Genomic DNA, 17675 nt, shown 5'->3' with positions numbered 1-17675 from the left:
TGTTAGTGTGAAGCACTAGAAGGGTCCTTGACGACCTTCTCTACAGTGAGGGATCAGTCACGAGCTGACAACAAGGACTCTACTAATCCATGCAAGAGGGCAGAGCTTGGCTCGAAAAGCGTGAATGCAGCCGGGCGCCTGATGCATGAGTAGGAAGATGGGGTGGATTTAGTTGGAAGTGATGATTGGAAGCCAGGTGAATTGAAAGAAAGCACGAAACGGGGTGTGACGGGTCAGCCTAGGGAATTGGGGGGGATGCAACAGCCTCTTCGGTTGGTATTTTTCAGCTGTCAAGTGCAGACACTGGGTACACAGCTGTACAACGCAAGGAGGTGCAAGGCGAAAGTCGCAAGACGAGCCGGTAACCAACACAGTTGCCACTTGGTAAGAGGGATTGGTGGGTGGCATTGGAGCCTCAACCGGCTAGCACAGGGGTGAGATCATGTAAATCAGTGAGGGAGGGTGATGGAGGAGACAGGTGTTACCTGGACTGATGGCAATGCAGGCACAGGTAAAGAAAAGGAGGCACAAGATGGTAAGGCCAAAATTAGTCATGGGATTTCCGTGGACACGAAAAAGAGGGAAGAGGATACAGCCGCTACAATAAAGATGGGGGGAGTTCTAAGAAGGGCTTGCCATACATGGGTTTGGCAATGCCCCTGGGGTCACAAGTTTCTGAGAAAACCAAGGGCTGGATTGGAGACATGAATATGTAGATGTATTCAAATTATTACATAGAGACATTCAGGCCAAAGAAAGGTCAAAGGAAGAGGAGTGGGAGTTAGCACAAAGGCCGAGGGTGTCCATTATAATGGAAAATTCGACATCAGCCTTGGTGACTTTTGCTAGCATCTACTGTGCAAAGTATGCCGATAGGGCTATTGCTCTACTAAAAATATATGGACATAAAAAGAAAAGCACAGATACATTTTGAAGTCTATGCTTGGCTCAGTTGAGGAGGAATTTAGAGCCAGGGCAAGCATCAACCCGGCCAAACCTGGGGGGATGTGGACTCGACTAAATCTATGGCCTTGACCGATACTGGGAGTACCCTTCCCATTACATATAAGCCCTTTCAATCATGACCCACAAGCATGGGGCGGGTAACAAGGCAAGGGCACCAAAAGCCAACTCTCTGGCATGTTGGAATTTCAACAAAGGCTTTTGTTCATGTCATCGTGTAAATCCAAGCACAAGTGTTCCGTGGCCAGTCCCTCAAAACAGTGGAGGGTGTCCAGAGGCAGGAGATCTCAGGGGGCTACAGGGACGAAAGGCTCATATGCCAATTAGGTTGGACAGACTCCTGCCATGGCTGGACTTGGACCCAGACAGAAAGGGTGGCCTTGCGATTGAAGTGGGGCTTTCGGGAAGGTTTCAAGGTTGGTTGTTAAGGGCCCAGGACAAGGAGGTGGGCTGACAATTTGTGGTCAGCCAAAGCAGCACCAGGAATAGTGTCAGCTAACATCCAGAAGAAGATTTAGGAGGGGAGAATTGTTGGCCCTTAATATGACTGGCCTTTGGTGGACTTAATGATTTCTCCATTGGGAATGGTTCCCAAGAAGAGGGAAGAGGAGTTCTGTCTGATCCAACACTTGTCTTGGCTGGAAGGGGCCTCTGTGAATAATTGCATTGCAGCAGAAGACATGAGAGTGGTATATGCTTTGGTTGATGATGTCATCCACAAAATCAGAGGGAGTGGTCAGGGATCAGAATTGGCAAAATGTGACATCAAGTCGGTATTTTAGCATTCGCCCATTCACCCAGATGAGTTTCCTTTATTGGGCATGCAACAGGATGGAGCCATTTATGTGGACAGAATGTTACCAATGGGGTGCGCTATCTTGTGTCCCTTGTTCCAGGCCTTTAGTACTTTTTTGCAGTGGGTTGTCACAAGGACGAGTGGGCATCAGGTGGTGTCTCACTGTCTTGATGATTTCTTCTTTGTGTGGAAGGCAGATTTGGGGGTATCATTGGCCCCAGAGAAAACAGAAGGCCCTAACACAGTTTTATCCTTTTTGAGGATTGAGTTGGACACAGTTCAGATGGTGGCAAAGTTGCCTAGGGAAAAGGCGCAGGAGATTCAGACATTCCTGGGGACAGTAATGAAGGCGCACAGTTTGGAGCTTTGGGTGGTGCAACAATTGCTGGGTGTTAGACCTGACAGCCTTAGGGTGGTCATCCATAACTTTTTGCCTTCCTCCCTCCACTTTTTGACACTGTTTTTGCTGGTTTTAGGATCCTGCACACTTTACCACTGCTAACCAGCGCTAAAGTGCATATGCTCTCTCCCTTCAAACATGGTGACATTGGCTCATACACAATTGGCTTATTTAATTTAATGTACTTATAAATCCCTAGTAAAGTGCACTACATGTGCCCAGGGCCTGTAGATTAAAAGCTTCTAGTGGGTCTGCAGCACTAACTGTGCCTCCCACATAAGTAGCTCCTTAACCATGTCTCAGGCCTGCCATTGCAAGGCCTGTGTGGGCAGTTTCACTGGCAATTCGACTTGGCATGTAAGAGTACTTGCAAAGCCTTAAAACTCCCCTTTTTCTGTCATCCCTATGGTAGGCCCTAGGTAACCCATAGGGCAGGGTGCTATGTAAGTAAAAGGCAGGACATGAACATATGTGTTCTCTATGTCCTGGTAGTGTAAAACTCCTAAATTCGTTTTACACTGCTGTGAGGCCTGCTCCTGTCATAGGCTAACATTAAGGCTACCCTCATAAACTGAGTGGTAGACTCTGATCTGAAAGGAGTAACAAGGTCATATTTAGTATGGCCAGAATGGAAATACAAAATCCTGCAGACTGGTGAAGTTGGATTTAATATTACTACTATTTTAGAAATTACATTTTTAGAAAGTGAGCATTTCTCTGCACTTAAATCCTTCCTGTGCCTTAGTTGACAGCTCCCTTGTGCATTTCACTCAGACAATCCCAAACGCAGGATGCTCAGTCACACCCGCAGACATCTGCACACTGAATGGGTCTTCCTGTGCTGGGAGGGTGGAGGGCCTGACACATGTCAAAGGACAGTGGCCTGCCCTCACACAATGGACTGCCCCCTACTGGGACCCTGGCAGACAGGATGGAACTGAAAGGGGACCTTGTGCACTTCTAAGCTACTCGTTGAAGTCTCCCACACTTCAAAGGCACATTTGAGTATTTAAACCGGGTCTCTAACCCTACCAACCCAGACACTTCTTGACAAGATACCTACTGGGAAAGGAACTCTGAACCAGAACCTTCAACCTGCTAAAAGAAGCTGCCTGGCTGCCCAAAGGACTCACCTGACTGCTTTGCTGTAAGGGACTGCTGCCTTGCTGTTGCCCTGCTGCCTTGCTGCCCTCTGCTGAGAAGTGCTCTCCAAGGACTTGGATTGAGCTTGCCCAATGTTTCCTGAAGTCTCAGGGCCAAAAAGACTTCATCTCTGCAAAGAACTCCTTGTGCAGCGAAACTCGATGCACAGCCTGCCCTGCGGTTAGAAAATCACCTCATTGCTGAACCGGAACGACGCAGCCCGACTCCCCAAGTAAAGATCGATGCAGTGCCAGCATTGCGACTGGAACTTCGACCCACAGTCCACCGGAACGATGCCGAGCCGAGCCGGACCAACGCAGCTAGACTTCCTGTGAAAGGAATTGACGCAGCACCTGCTGTGCAACATAAATTTCACCACATCGCCCACCAGATCGACACAGCTGCTGTGACTTCGTCCTGCACGCCCAGGATTTCTCCACATCGCCCCCGGGGCGTCTAAACAGCCTGCACCCTGAAGAGGATCTGAGTCTGTGCGCCAGAAATCGATGCAAAGCCCTTGCTGAGTGGAAAAGCATCAACGCATCGTCTGTGTGCGCCTGGAGAAACTGACTCACATCTCCCAGTTTTCCACGCATCTCCTCCTCTGCTGTCCTGTGTGGATAATTTAGACGCAAACCAGGTACTTTGTGCTTGCAAGAGACACTTATTGCTTTTTAAAAAACTTAAGACTCTATTTATCATTACAAAAGTGATATTTAAGCTTGTATTTATCAAGTTTTTACTTTAATCTACTCAGATGAATATTCTATATTTTGCTAAACTTGTGTGATGTATTTTTGTGGTGTTTCTACTGTATTATTGCATGATTATTGCACAAATAATTTACACATTGCCTTCTAAGTTAAGCCTGACTGCTCAGTGCCAAGCTACCAGAGGGTGGGCACAGAATAATTTGGATTGTGTGTGACTTGCCCTGAACAGAGTGTGGGTCCTTGCTTGGACAGCGGGTAACCTGACTGCCAACCAAAAAAAAACATTTCTAACACTGGGTTTCATAAATTTTGCATGCAGAGTAGTCTGGGGGGGGGGGGGAATATAACTTTCTGGTGGAGATTGGGCTTTGCCACACCACAGGATTCTAGTCTCCCTCAGACTACAGGCTGATCTTTCGATTTGGAAATCTATCTTGATATTTTCAATAGTGTCCCCATGACTTTCAAGGAAGAGGACACAGTTTGGCAAGTTCAGATATTCTCGGATGCAGCAGGGGCCTTTGGTTTTGGTCTGTTTTGGGACAGATGATGGTGAGCTGAAGGTTGGCCGCAGTCCTGGGTGGAACCCGGAAGGAACATAGCCTTCTTTGAATTTTTTCCTTTGCTTATGGCATCAACAGTGTGGGGCAGTGAGTTGGCCAACAGGATGGTTATGTTTAACATTGACAGTGGTGGAGCTGGGGAATAACCAGAAGGCGCAGGATCTGAGGATTATGAGGCTTTTGCAGCACTTCATCCTGTTGTGTTTGAAGTTGAATATAGTTTTCAAGGCAGCTGTTAACAACTCCATAGTAGATTCATTGTCTCATTCACAGTGGCAATGTTCTCGCAGCCTGGCACCAGGAGCAGAGGAACACAGGACACCCGTACCAGCAGAGATCTGGGAGTGGGGGGGCATGAAAGTCATTAGCCTGGTCAAGAAGTCCTTAGCTGAGTCCACTAAGAGAAGTTATCACTTGGCATGGGAAGAATTTGAAATGCTTGAAGGGTGCACTGGAGGGTTCTTGAGTCAAGAGCAAGGTATTATGGAACAGAAGGTTATACGATCGGTTATATTTTTAATTGGTAAAGGTTTGTCTGGCTTATCTTTTTATGGGACATTATGGATGATATTCATGGGAGGATCTTAAGAGGGTGGAGCAAAGGAAGGATGGGGCGGGGTAGAGAGCTGCAGGAGGCTATTACCGTCAGCTTATTAGTAGAGCTATTGGGTGTGTTGTCAGAATCTGTCATGATGTGTTTGAGGTTGCTATTTTTCATTTATGCATGATATGGATGTTTTTGGTGCTTTTAGGGTATCTGAGCTGCTTGGGTCATGTCGGAACTGAGGGATACTTCATGAGGAGGTGAGGTTGGATGGAGGACAGTTGTGGATCTGGCAACGGAAATCGAAGACAGATCAGCTAGGTAGGGGGAAATGGGTATGGTTTCAGTGAGGTGGACAAGAGGGGGCGTGTTCGTTGAATGAGTAGCACAGATATAATGAGTGGTCTGGGTGTAAACAGTAAGCAATCTTTTGTCATGTGAATGGGGATAAGGTCACATCTTTTCAGTTATTTGCAGTGCTCCGCATGGCTTTGCAGTAACTGGGTAAGGATGCAGCCAAGTTTGGGACTCATTCATTCAGAATTGTGCTGCAACTGTGCCAGCAAGGTTAACATGGAACTGGCCAAAGATTCAAAAGTATGGTATTTTGAGACCTAGATGCTGTGAGAGGTATGTACGCAAGTAGAAGAGTTCACTGGTTGGGTGGGGGATACGCTGGGAGGATGGGGAGTCCAGGGGGCCTGCTAATACTTTTATTCTCTTGTAAGGTGTGTGAGCAGTCCTGGGAGGCCAAAAATGGTCACATGGATGGTAGGACAATTATTTATACACTGGGCAGCCAAATATGCATAGAGACAAATCTATGGACGTAACCTGGGATTGCCTAGCAAACAGCATGAGGTGCTGCGGTGGAGAAAGAGTGAGATGAGAATGGGGGATTTGCTGCCCTGGTTGTTGCCCATAGTTCTGAAATGGGGGTGCCCTGACATGCTTGTTCTGCACTTGAGAGAAAACAATTTGGTCTGGCTATCAGGGTTCACCCTCCTGCAACACATGCAATGGGCTTTGCAACTCATTAAGCAACAACTGGCTAGAACCTGTTTGGTATAGACGGATATATGCCTTACAGGAGCACTGAAACATGGGGCCATAGGCAAACAACTTGGCAGTGAGGTTTTTTGTCAAGAACACAGTGTCAGGTGCTGGTACACAGGTGTATCAAAGAAGAGGAACTGGGTCTTTTTTGTGCAGTTAGGGTATTATGACATTTCAAGCCTGTCCTTATAAATTGCCTTTTTCACTTAACTGGAATGTTGATTATGTTTACTCATGAGGGATGCTTGAAAGGCCGCCTTGAAATGTTTGGGAGGATAAGCAGAAACTAAGATTCGAAACAAGAAGTCTTACCCGCCTAAATTACGCAAGGTGACTCTGCCTTCTGTAATTCCAGAAAGGGAATACGTTCAATGCTGTGCATTTTCTGAAGTTCTACAATTAGACACAGTTAAAGATTTTTTTTTTATTATTTCGGGTCATGCTCTCCCACTCCCTCTGTTGCGCTACAGAAAGTCTTTTTTGGGAGGAGTTGGGGGGCAAGTGAATGAGGAGAGATGGAAGAAGTATCTGTAAGATTTGCCTGTTCTGGTGAAAGACCACACAGCCCCTAAGCTGCTGACTGTGTCAGAAACATATGGAAATGTTTAAGAAAGGAGTGACTGATTACTAACCAAACGCTCAATTTGGGAGGATACATAGTGCAGGGAGGGAAAAGCGGTGGATGTTTTTCATCAACACTAATTATGCTGTCACGCAGGCCGAAGGTGTAGGGAAAGGGAGGCCCGAGGTGAGGTTTTACTGAAAATTGTCTCATTGGTGAAATGGGATCAAGTTCCTTAGGACACCTCGACACTGCCGTTGTTAGTCGAAGTTTTGGTGTTTGAAAAGGGTTTGTGCTCAGGCACCAATTCTGTCTGGAACGAAGTATGCAAATCCTTCATTTGATGCCCTTTAAAACATTCTCCATAGCCTTTCCTTCTAGGATAAAGACACACTTTAAACTAAGGATTATGGTTAAAGGAGAAATGTATTCTTTAAGTGAATCACAAAGTATCTGGAGTGAGAATACCAGAGGTATTCCAGGAGTGCACCACTAGCGCACTAACCCAGATACCATACGTGTCATTTTTACAAAAGATGCATTGGTAAAGCCAAAGGATCTGGCTTTAATGCACCAAACAAATGTAAATACAGGCATTTACAAATGCTGTTTGCATGCATTTTATGCACAAACATTGTGTAGCCTCCCCTACTGGCTTTGACAATGATGGGAAAAAAGTAGCAAAAATATTGCATTCTGTGTAGACTACACATAGGAGAAAAACAACTGAATGTGTTGTTTATTTTCCAGATTTAGAACAATCCCTTATGCATTCTAATGAAAGCACCACTTGAAAGACGGAATGATACATTGTCAGCTGATAGCATGAGGGGAGAGAGTAACACTCCTCTCAACGGAGCCAAGCCAAAGCCCACTTTGTGCATATTTTAAAGAATGGCTAAAATAATGTCATCCTGACGAGCTGATGCTAATTTCTCCCAAAAGGCAATGCAGCACAGCGCCACTGTACATAAACTACAGAATGTAGTCCTAAAAGTGATTCCACTGGTACTGGAAAGTGTTCTTCTTAATCTTTGAAAAGGTAAGATTTTCCGTGTTGCTTAACTCCACTAAGGGCCTTTTAGGGAAATATCTGATGTACAGTAACTCCTCCCTAGGTTCTCCATACCAGGGATATTCATAATTGCAGGGAGGGAGGTGGTAACAGAAATAAAAAGGATCACAAGCGGCACCCTGAAGGTCCCCATAAAAATTAGGGATTCAGTAATAGGAAGCTTTAAGGGGTAGTAAAGATTTTTAGGGTTCAGGCATGGTACCATTAAGAGGTAGTAATACGTTTTTGGAGTTCAAGGAAGGGTAGCATTAGAGGCAGTTAGCATTGTTAAGCCTCAGCGGTGGTTAGTATAAAGCGATAGTAAGGTATTTGTAGGGTTCAAGGGTAGCGGTAAGGGGTAGTAATTGAATTTTAGGGTTCAGAGAAGGTTGGAGTTGAGCACTAACAAGGGGTTTGAAAGTTCAGGGAAGATTAACGTTAAGGCGTAGTAAAGGTTTTTAAGTTTCAGGGAAGAGCAGTTTTGAAGGGAACTAAGGTGTTTTTAGGGTTCAGGGAAGGGTACAATTAAGGGTCCTAAGTTTTGTTGTTTGAAGGGTCGTGTTGAAAATTAGTAAGGGGTTTTTAGTGTTCACTGATGGGTAGCGTTAAGGGTGGTAACAGTTTTTGGAGTTCCAGAAAGGCTAGTGTTAATGGGTATTATGCTGTTTTTAGGGTTTACAGAAGGATAACTATTAGGGTTTTTAAGGTAAAGGGAAGGGTAGCTATTAGACCTGACAGCCTTAGGGTCGGCACCCCTAACTTTTTGCCTGCCTCCCTCCACTTTTGAGATACTGTTTTTGCTGGTTTTTAGACTTTGCACATTTTACCTCTGCTAACCAGTGCTAAAGTACATATGCTCTCTCCCTTTAAACATGGCAACATTGGATCACACCAAATTGGGCTATTTAATTTACTTATAAGTCCCTAGCAGAGTACACTATATGTGCCCAGGTCCTGTAGATTAAAAGCTACTAGTGGGCCTGCAGCACTGATTGTGCCACCAACTTAAGTAGCCCCTTAACCTTGTCTCAGGCCTGCCATTGCAAGGCCTGTGTATGCAGTTTCACTGCCAATTCGACTTGGCATTTAAAAGTACTTCCCAAGCCTAAAACTCCCCTTTTTCTACATATAAGTCACCCTTAAGTTGTGCCCTAGGTAACCCCTAGGGCAGGGTGCTGTGTAGGTAAAAGGCAGGACATGTAACTGTATAGTTTACATGTCCTGGTGGTGTAAAACTCCTAAAATTCGTTTTTACACTACTCTGAGGCCTGCTTCCTTCATAGGCTAACATTGGGGCTGCCTTCATACATTGTTTGAGTGGTAGCTGCTGATCTGAAAGGGGTAGGAAGGTCATACTTACTAAGGCCAGAATGGTAATACAAAATTCTGCGGACTGGTGAAGTTGGATTTAATATTACTATTTTAGAAATGCCACTTTTAGAAAGTGAGCATTTGTCTGCACTTAAATCTTTTTGTGCCTTACAGTACATATCTGGCGGGGTTTAGTTGACAGCTCCTTGTGCATTCACTCAAACACACCCCAAACACAGGATACTCAGCCTCACTTGCATACATCTGCATTTTGAATAGGCCTTTCAGGGCTGCTCTCACACAAAGGACTGCAACACCCCCTACTGGGACCCTGACAGACAGGATTGGACTGAAAGTGGACCTGGTGCACTTCTAAGCCACTTTGTGAAGTCTTCCCCACTTCAAAGGCACATTTGGGTATAATAACAGGGTCTCTGCCCTACCAACACAGACACTTCCTGGAGAAGAAACCTGAACCAGAACCTGCACCCTGACAAGAAGAATTGCCTGGCTGCCCAGAGGACTCACCTGACTGCGTTCTTAAGAGTACTGCTGCCTTGCTGTTGCCCTGCTGTCTTGCTGCTCTATTGCTGTGCTGCAGAAGTGCTCTCCAAGGGCTTGGATAGAGCTTGCCTCCTATTCCCTGAACTCTTGGGATCAAAAATACTTCTCTCCTGCAGCTGGAATCCCCATGCCGCGAAAATTCAACACACCACCTGCCAAGAACGACGCACAGCCTGCTCGCGGTGAAAAATTCACCACACGCCGAGTCCGGAACAACGCAGCCGGACTTCGCGACAGAAGATCGACGCAGCACCAGTGACGCGACCGAAACTTAGATGCATGGCCCTACTGGATTGACGCAAGCCGACACAGAACGACGCAGCCCGACTTCCTGGGAGGAATCAAAGCAGCGCCTGCCATGCGGAAGAAAATTCCACGCATCACCCACCGGAATTGAGGCAGCACCTGTAGCTTCGCTCCGCAAGCCCAGGATTCTACGCATCATCCCTGGGGTGTCTGAAAACCCCTCAACCTGACGAGGATCCAAGTCCGCCCACCGGAAATCGACGCAATGTCTTCCCCGCGTAGAAAATAATGACACAAGTCTGTGTGCAAAGGGGCGAAACCGACGCATACCTACCGTTTTCCACGCACCTCCTCCTCTGCGGTCCCTTGCGAGGATTTTTCAACGCGAATCAGGTACTTTGCCCTGCAAGAGATACTTGTTGTTTCTAGGAGAACTTAAGACACTTTTTATTCCTTTTACAGTAATAGTTCAACTCTAAGACACTTGGGGCCATATTTATACTTTTGGATGCAAAACTGCGCTAGCGCAGTTTTACATCAAAAAAATTAGCGCCGGCTAACGCCATTCTGAAGCACCATGCGGGTGCCATATTTATTCAATGAGGTTAGCCGGCGTTAGCCGCCGGCGCAGCCTGGTGTGCGTGGAAAAAAACGACGTACACCAGGCAGCGCCGGCTTAGGGGGATATGGGGCTTGGGCGTAAAAAAATGGGGCAAGTCAGGTTGAGGCAAATGTTTCGCCTCAACCCGATTTGCGCCATTTTTTCCGACTCCCAACCCCCATAGAAATGACTCCTGTCTTAGCAAAGACAGGAGTCATGCCCCCTTGCCCAATGGCCATGCCCAGGGGACTTCTGTCCCCTGGGCATGGTCATTGGGCATAGTGGCATGTAGGGGGGCACAAATCAGGCCCCCCTATGCCACAAAAAAAAGAAAAAAAAAAGACTTACCTGAACTTACCTTAATGTCCCTGGGATGGGTCCCTCCAGCCTTGGGTGTCCTCCTGGGGAGGGCAAGGGTGACAGGGGGTGTCCCTGGGGGCATGGGAGGGCACCTCTGGGCTCCTTCAGAGCCCACAGGTCCCTTAACGCCTGCCTTTTCCAGTCGCTAAAAAACGGCGCGAAAGCGGCCGTACGTCATTTTTTTTTACCCGCCCACTCCCGGGCGTGAATTTTGACCGGGAGTGTAAATACGGCGCACATGCCTCGGAGTAAATTTTTTAGACGTGAACGCCTACCTTGCATATCATTAACGCAAAGTAGGTGTCCACGCTAAAAAATGACGCAAACTCCATGGACTTTGGCGCTAGACGCGTCTAACGCCAAAGTATAAATATGGAGTTAGTTTTGCGTCGGAATTGCGTAAAAAAAAAATACGCAATTCCGGCGCAAACGGAGTATAAATATGCCCCTAGATATCACTTTCAGTGATATCCCTACATTTGCTTATTTCATCTTTTTGACCTGCATTTATCCAGATAATATTATATATTTTTCTAAACACTGTGTGGTGTATTTTTGTGGTGTTATATTGTGGTATTGTATGATTTATATTTACACATTTCCTTCTAAGTTAAGCCTGCCTCCTCAGTGCCAAGCTACCAGAGGGTGGGCACAGGATAATTTGGATTGTGTGTGACTTACCCTGACTAGAGTCAGGGTCCTTGCTTGGACAGGGAGTAATCTGACTGCCACCCAAAACTCCATTTCTAACAGTTTCGTTAAAGTCTACATGGGCTTTTAGTGTTCAGGAATGAGTGGCAATAATGGTTAGTGGGGTACTTCAGGTTTCAAGGAACGGCTTCATTAAGGGGTTTCAAGGGTTCAGGTAATGGTAGCATTAAAGGGTAGTAAAGGATTTGTGGGGTTCAGGGATGGAAAGCATTAGGATAAGTAATGTATTCTTAGGGTTAAAAGAATGGTAGCAGTAAGGGGTAATAAGTTTTTTTTAGCTTTCTTGAAGGGTAGCATTAAGGAGTAGTATAACATTTTTAGGATTCAGGAAAGGTAGGAGTAAGTTATAGCAATGGGTTTTAAGAGTTCAGGGAAGCGTATCAGTAAGAGGTAGAAAAGAATTTTAGGGTTCAGGGATGAATAGCACCAAGGGTTAGCTAGCGGTTTTCAGGGTTCAAGGAAGAGGAGGTCAAATTTATAGTAAGGAATTCAGGAAAGGGTAGCATTAGCTGTAATAAAGACTTTCAGGGTTCAGGGAATGGCAGCATTAATGGGCAGTAAGGAGTTATTGGAATTCAAGGAAGGCTAATTTAAAATACAGTATATTCATTAAGTAAATTAATGCAATTTACTATATAACACATTTAAATCTGAAGTAAAATACAACTAATATTGCAATGTAATTTAAAAAAATTAAATAACAAGAAATAAATAATTAAAATTAATGATTATATTCACTTTTTGGAGCTGAAGAGCTGTTAAACGTTTCTCAAGCCCATAAGTCATAAAACTAGACATTAGGAAAAACATTATCTCAAGGAGCGCCATGTTAAGGTATCTCTTAGTTTGATTATTAAAAGGTAAGGTGGGGGAGGTAGCTGGGACTACAATAGAGAAGCTCATTCCTCCTCACATCTGTGCTGCTGCAGTAAAGAACAAATAACATCTTTATTTGATTTTCTGTGAGACATGTAGCATTGCAGTGGCATGTGTTTTATCTAAATGTTCAGCTCCATTAGAACACAATAGCTAAACTTGATAAAGTGCTCTGGATCACACGACTTGATAAATGCCTCATTTCAGCCCTTAGAAGGTAAGCAGTTTGTTGGTAGAAGCACACAATGCCTGCCTAATTAAAACATCTACTCCTGTCCATCAATATGTGAGGTCTCTCTCTTTAGCACTCCTTTTTTTTTAGGGTGCTCCCATAAGATTGGGTAACAACTGCACTGTTAAGCCAGATCTGAAAATAAAGAGTCTTAATACAGGTTGAATAGGTGAAAAGAAAAAGGAGAGAAATCAATGTTTAGTTTTAACTACTCCAGTTTATCAACAGAACATATGCGAAGCCAGAAAAAAAATAGACCTCAATTTTACAAACCTAAAAATCAGTTTTAACGCTAAATCCAGTTTCAGATGTAGCAATGGAGGGCTCAGGGAGAGCAACAGCTACAATATTATAACATTATTTTCGGCTATCCACAGAGCATCAACATTAAAATACTCACAAGGTTCTGAACCATACTCAGCAGCAATAGCTGCTTGAGCTCTCTAGAGTTTAAGGGCTGGGTACACTGGATACTGTATACCTGGCTAAAATGAGCATTAAGGAGGCCTTATGATTCAGTAAAATGGTACCCTTTGAGATTTGCAGAGACCAACAATGAAAAGCTAGATAACCTGACTCCTAGATAATCAAATGCCTCCTGTCTCTCCAAAGCAGTATCACTTAATAATAATTTGACCCTGAACTTCTTATGGGTAGTAATCACCATCCATGCAGTTTTAAAGTGTTGCCATGGATATTGCAAAATGAGGAAAACCTCTCTAGAAGGGTATAAAGCCTGCTTCGAGTTTTCCAAATCATTAGGGCGTCACCTCAAAGGGTAAAGCAGGAGTCTCCTCAACAGCCAAAGCAGGTGAATCATTTACGCAAATAAGTAAATAATCAACACACCCATTTATAAAAAGGAGAAAAAAAGGGTAGGGACTAGTACAAAACACTACCACATTCCTTTGCTAACTACAATTTGCTCACTAAGTTCTCCATTTGGGCTCCATTGTACCCAGGCGAATTTTTCTGTGTGTAAGAGACTGGATATATGTAATAAGTCAGGAGGGACTTGAAATGCATATCCCAATCTCCCCTCCCAGAATCATATCAAAGGCAACCATTAGCTCAACAAAGGCAATGTATGGGCTGCCCTGATCAATGTCCACCAGTCTTCCCCCTAATCATAAGGAATAAGACAACCTTTCCTACTATCTCTGTCCTTGCTGTCAACCCCACCTAGAAGTGGATCAGAATCTCATTATCAAACTTCCTGGTTGTCAGTTTGTCAAGGACTTTATGACAGAATACTTTCTGGATATTACCTATTAAACAAATAGGGTGGTAGTTACCAGACATATTATAACATACCTTCTTGAAGATCAGTATTATCTCTGCAACCTTCTGTTCTGTACTGGAGCACAAGCTCCTATAGCATTTCAAACAGCATTAATGTATGGTGTAGAGAATAAGCGGAGAGCCATGCGGGCTCTCCTTGTTTGTATAACGTGCTCTGCGTGTCCGGGAGGGGCACGGAGCACCAGTATATAATAAAGAGAGAGCTGCGGTGACGCACTCTCGTGTGTGGCTGCAAGCACACTAAGGGCCTGATTCTAACTTTGGAGGACGGTGTTAAACCGTCCCAAAAGTGGAGGATATACCACCGACCGTATTACGAGTCCATTATATCCTATGGAACTCGTAATACGGTAGGTGGTATATCCGCCACTTTTGGGACGGTTTAACACCGTCCTCCAAAGTTAGAATCAGGCCCTAAGTCTCCGTGTGTTTGTGTTCCTCGTGGTGCTCGTAAACTTACAATGGCAACGAGCGGGATGTCGATGTCCCACGCGTTCGAAGAATAGAACCTCAAGTGAGGGACGAGGTGAAATAAAAAAAAAAAAAAAAAACGAACGAAGAAGAATAAACATACCGAAAGTCGTGCTGTGTCGGCAGAATAAACATACCGAAAGTCGTGCGGTGTCGGCCGCCTGAAAAGGAAATTGACCGCCTGGTGTGGAGCGTGCCGGAGAGCGTGCGGCTTGGCCCCCTGCCTGGGGAAGCCGAATACGGTGAGCGGTGAGACACGCCCTGCCCCGCCCCAGAGAAAAAAAAATACGGGGGGAGAAAAGCTCCGTTGAGCGCTCCGATTGGATAATCCTGGTGACGGGAGATCCTGATTGAAGTGTGCACCACGTGGGGTGACACGCTTCGTCGAGCGCGCCTGATTTAAGCGTCCTGTTGCCAGGAGAGCAACAGTGACGCAGGTGCTGTCGGATCGGGTGATTCCCTCGAAGTGTTCTGCCGCTGCGGAAGAGCAGCGAGCTGAATGTTTCCCCTGGAGCTGGGGGAAACAAATTAAATAGACTATGTGAGAGTGAGGCAACTGCCTCTGAACACAGGAGACGAGTGCCTGTGATAGCTGGAGGCACTACTGGCAGGCAGAGGCCTGCGATCAAGTAAATAAAAAATAAAAAAATAAAAAATAAAGAGAGTTTTTTTTTTTCTCTCTCTCTCTTCTCTATCTCAGTAGTAACCAACAAGTACAAGACAAGTGGGGGTGAGCCAGGATTTATTTAATACAAAGACTGTTCTAGAGACAATAAAACAAATAAAACTTTAATTTCTGTGAATCAGTGGAGAGGGCAAATATGAGTGCCCCGCCCCAGGACAATGCCGATCCGCCACCACCACCACCAGGGAATCCCCAACTCCCAGCACAGTTGAATAATAGTATGCACTCCTCAATTACGTCGTTACCACCGTTTAGCCAACTGATTGACCCCGGCCACTGCTGCACCCAGATGGCGCTTATGGATAAATCGCCTAGAAAACTATTTTTGCGCAACTAGAGAAACGGATGGAGCCGTACGTAGGTCCGTAATGCTGTTGATGGGAGGAGATGAACTGCAAGAGCTGTTTGATTCTCTTCCTGATACAGGAGACAAGTCTGATTTTGATGCAGCGGTAACTGCTTTAAATAGACACTTTGATCCTCAACTTAATTCTGATTTTGAACGTTTTAAATTGAGACAGGCGCAACAGACAGAAGTCGAGTCGATGGATATGTTTTATGCCAGGTTGAGAAAGCTGGTGAGCTTGTGAACAGGGCTCAATCAGCAAGAGGAAATTCGAGCGCAAATCATCCAAGGTTGCCGGTCCAATGCCTTAAGGAAGCTTATTCTTCGACAGCAGGGTATGTCACTCGACGATATTTTTATTCTTGCGCGATCGCATGAACTATCTGCGGTACGAGCAGACGCAATGGCAGCCGTAAGGGGCCAGTCGTTAGCTGCAGCGTCTTCAACTCGTGCTGTCCAGGTTAAGGAAGAACAGGTGGATGCTGTCCAGACACGCCAGGTAGCACCGCGTAAACCAAACCCGGCCAAATCCAATGACAGGGTTTGTGGAAGCTGTGGCTATGAGCACCGAGCGAACATGGGGTGCCCGGCGAAAGGACAATCGTGCAACCGCTGTGGTAAAGCAAACCATTTTGCTAAAGTGTGCAGATCCAGAAGAAATAAGCCAAGAGAAACGAAAGGAAAAGATGCTAGTGTTAGAGCTGTATCCAAAAGCACGGAAGAAGTAAGGGACCATGTCATGGTGAGTGCCCCAGTTTTCGATGAAGACGAAGAAGAAGACATTTTTGTAATTTCTTTCACGGGAGGGAGACAACTAAAGAAGAGACCGCCTCCCATTAGCGACGTTCAGGTAAATGGCATGCCTGTATCCGTACTCATTGATACAGGGGCGTCTGTCAATGTTATGGATGAAACTCTTTTCAAGAAGTTAGTACTGGCCCCGATACTCACTCCAACATCGACAAAAATATATAACTATGGAGGACGAGACCCCCTTCCTCTCAAAGGAACAGTAGAGGTGGCAGTGCATAGCGGGGGTAAGTCAACGGATGCAAAGTTCTATGTGGTGGCTGGGGATCGTGGCACTCTACTAGGATGTCACACGGCAGAAGAGTTAGAATTGGTGTTCTTCGCACGTCAAGTTCATGACACTCAGGTGGAACAGCTTCTCAATGAGTTCCCGCAGCTCTTCGAAGGGTTGGGACGGCTGAAAGGAAAGCGCATCAAACTGCACATAGACCGTAGCGTGGCTCCGGTGGCGCTAAGACATCGTCGAGTACCGTTCCATTTGCGTCCTGCTGTTGAGAAAGAATTGCAGCTGCTGGAGGACCAAGGAGTCATTGAAAAGGTAGATGGGCCTACACCTTGGGTGTCACCGTTGGTGATCGCGCCAAAGCCTAAACAACCGGGGGCGATTCATCTCTGTGTTGATATGCGTTTGCCGAACAAGGCCATTAAAAGAGAGAGACACATAACGCCCACAATGGATGATATCATTGCGGATTTGAATGGGGCACAGTGGTTCTCGAAACTGGATCTTAACGCAGGGTATCATCAGTTGGAACTAGACCCTGGAAGTAGGAATATCACCACTTTCTCGACCCATGTGGGGTTAAGAAGATATAAGAAACTAAGTTTTGGGGTATCTTCGGCTGCTGAGGTTTTTCAGAATGCAATCAGAGAGACATTGTCTGGATTACCGGGAGTGATCAATTTAAGTGATGACATCTTGATACATTCCCGGACGAGAGAGGAGCATCATCGCCATCTGAGATCGACTTTGCAGAGGTTAGCTAATGCGGGACTGACGCTGCACAAAAAGAAGTGTGCGTTTTATCAAACATCTGTAGATTTCTTTGGTTACATATTCTCGAAAGATGGCCTGCAGGTGGATCCATGGAAAGCCGAAGCAATCCAACAAGCCCCCATTCCACAAAGTCCCACGGAAGTTCGTAGTTTTCTAGGAATGGCCACGTATTGTGGAAGGTTTATACCACAACTTGCCACTATGTCTGAACCTCTTCGACAGCTCACGAAAGGGCAACATCGCTGGGACTGGACTCAGGAGGCCCACAAGGCTTTTGTGGACATTAAGGCTGCATTGCTTGATAGGTCAACTATGGCTTATTTCAACCCCCGCAGGAGAACGGAAGTGGTGGTGGATGCGAGCCCCGTT

This window comes from Pleurodeles waltl, chromosome 4_2 (assembly GCF_031143425.1).
Source record: "Pleurodeles waltl isolate 20211129_DDA chromosome 4_2, aPleWal1.hap1.20221129, whole genome shotgun sequence".
Classification (NCBI taxonomy): Eukaryota; Metazoa; Chordata; class Amphibia; order Caudata; family Salamandridae; genus Pleurodeles; species Pleurodeles waltl.
The sequence above is the reverse complement of the archived record's forward strand: the minus strand, read 5'-3'. Positions refer to the sequence as shown.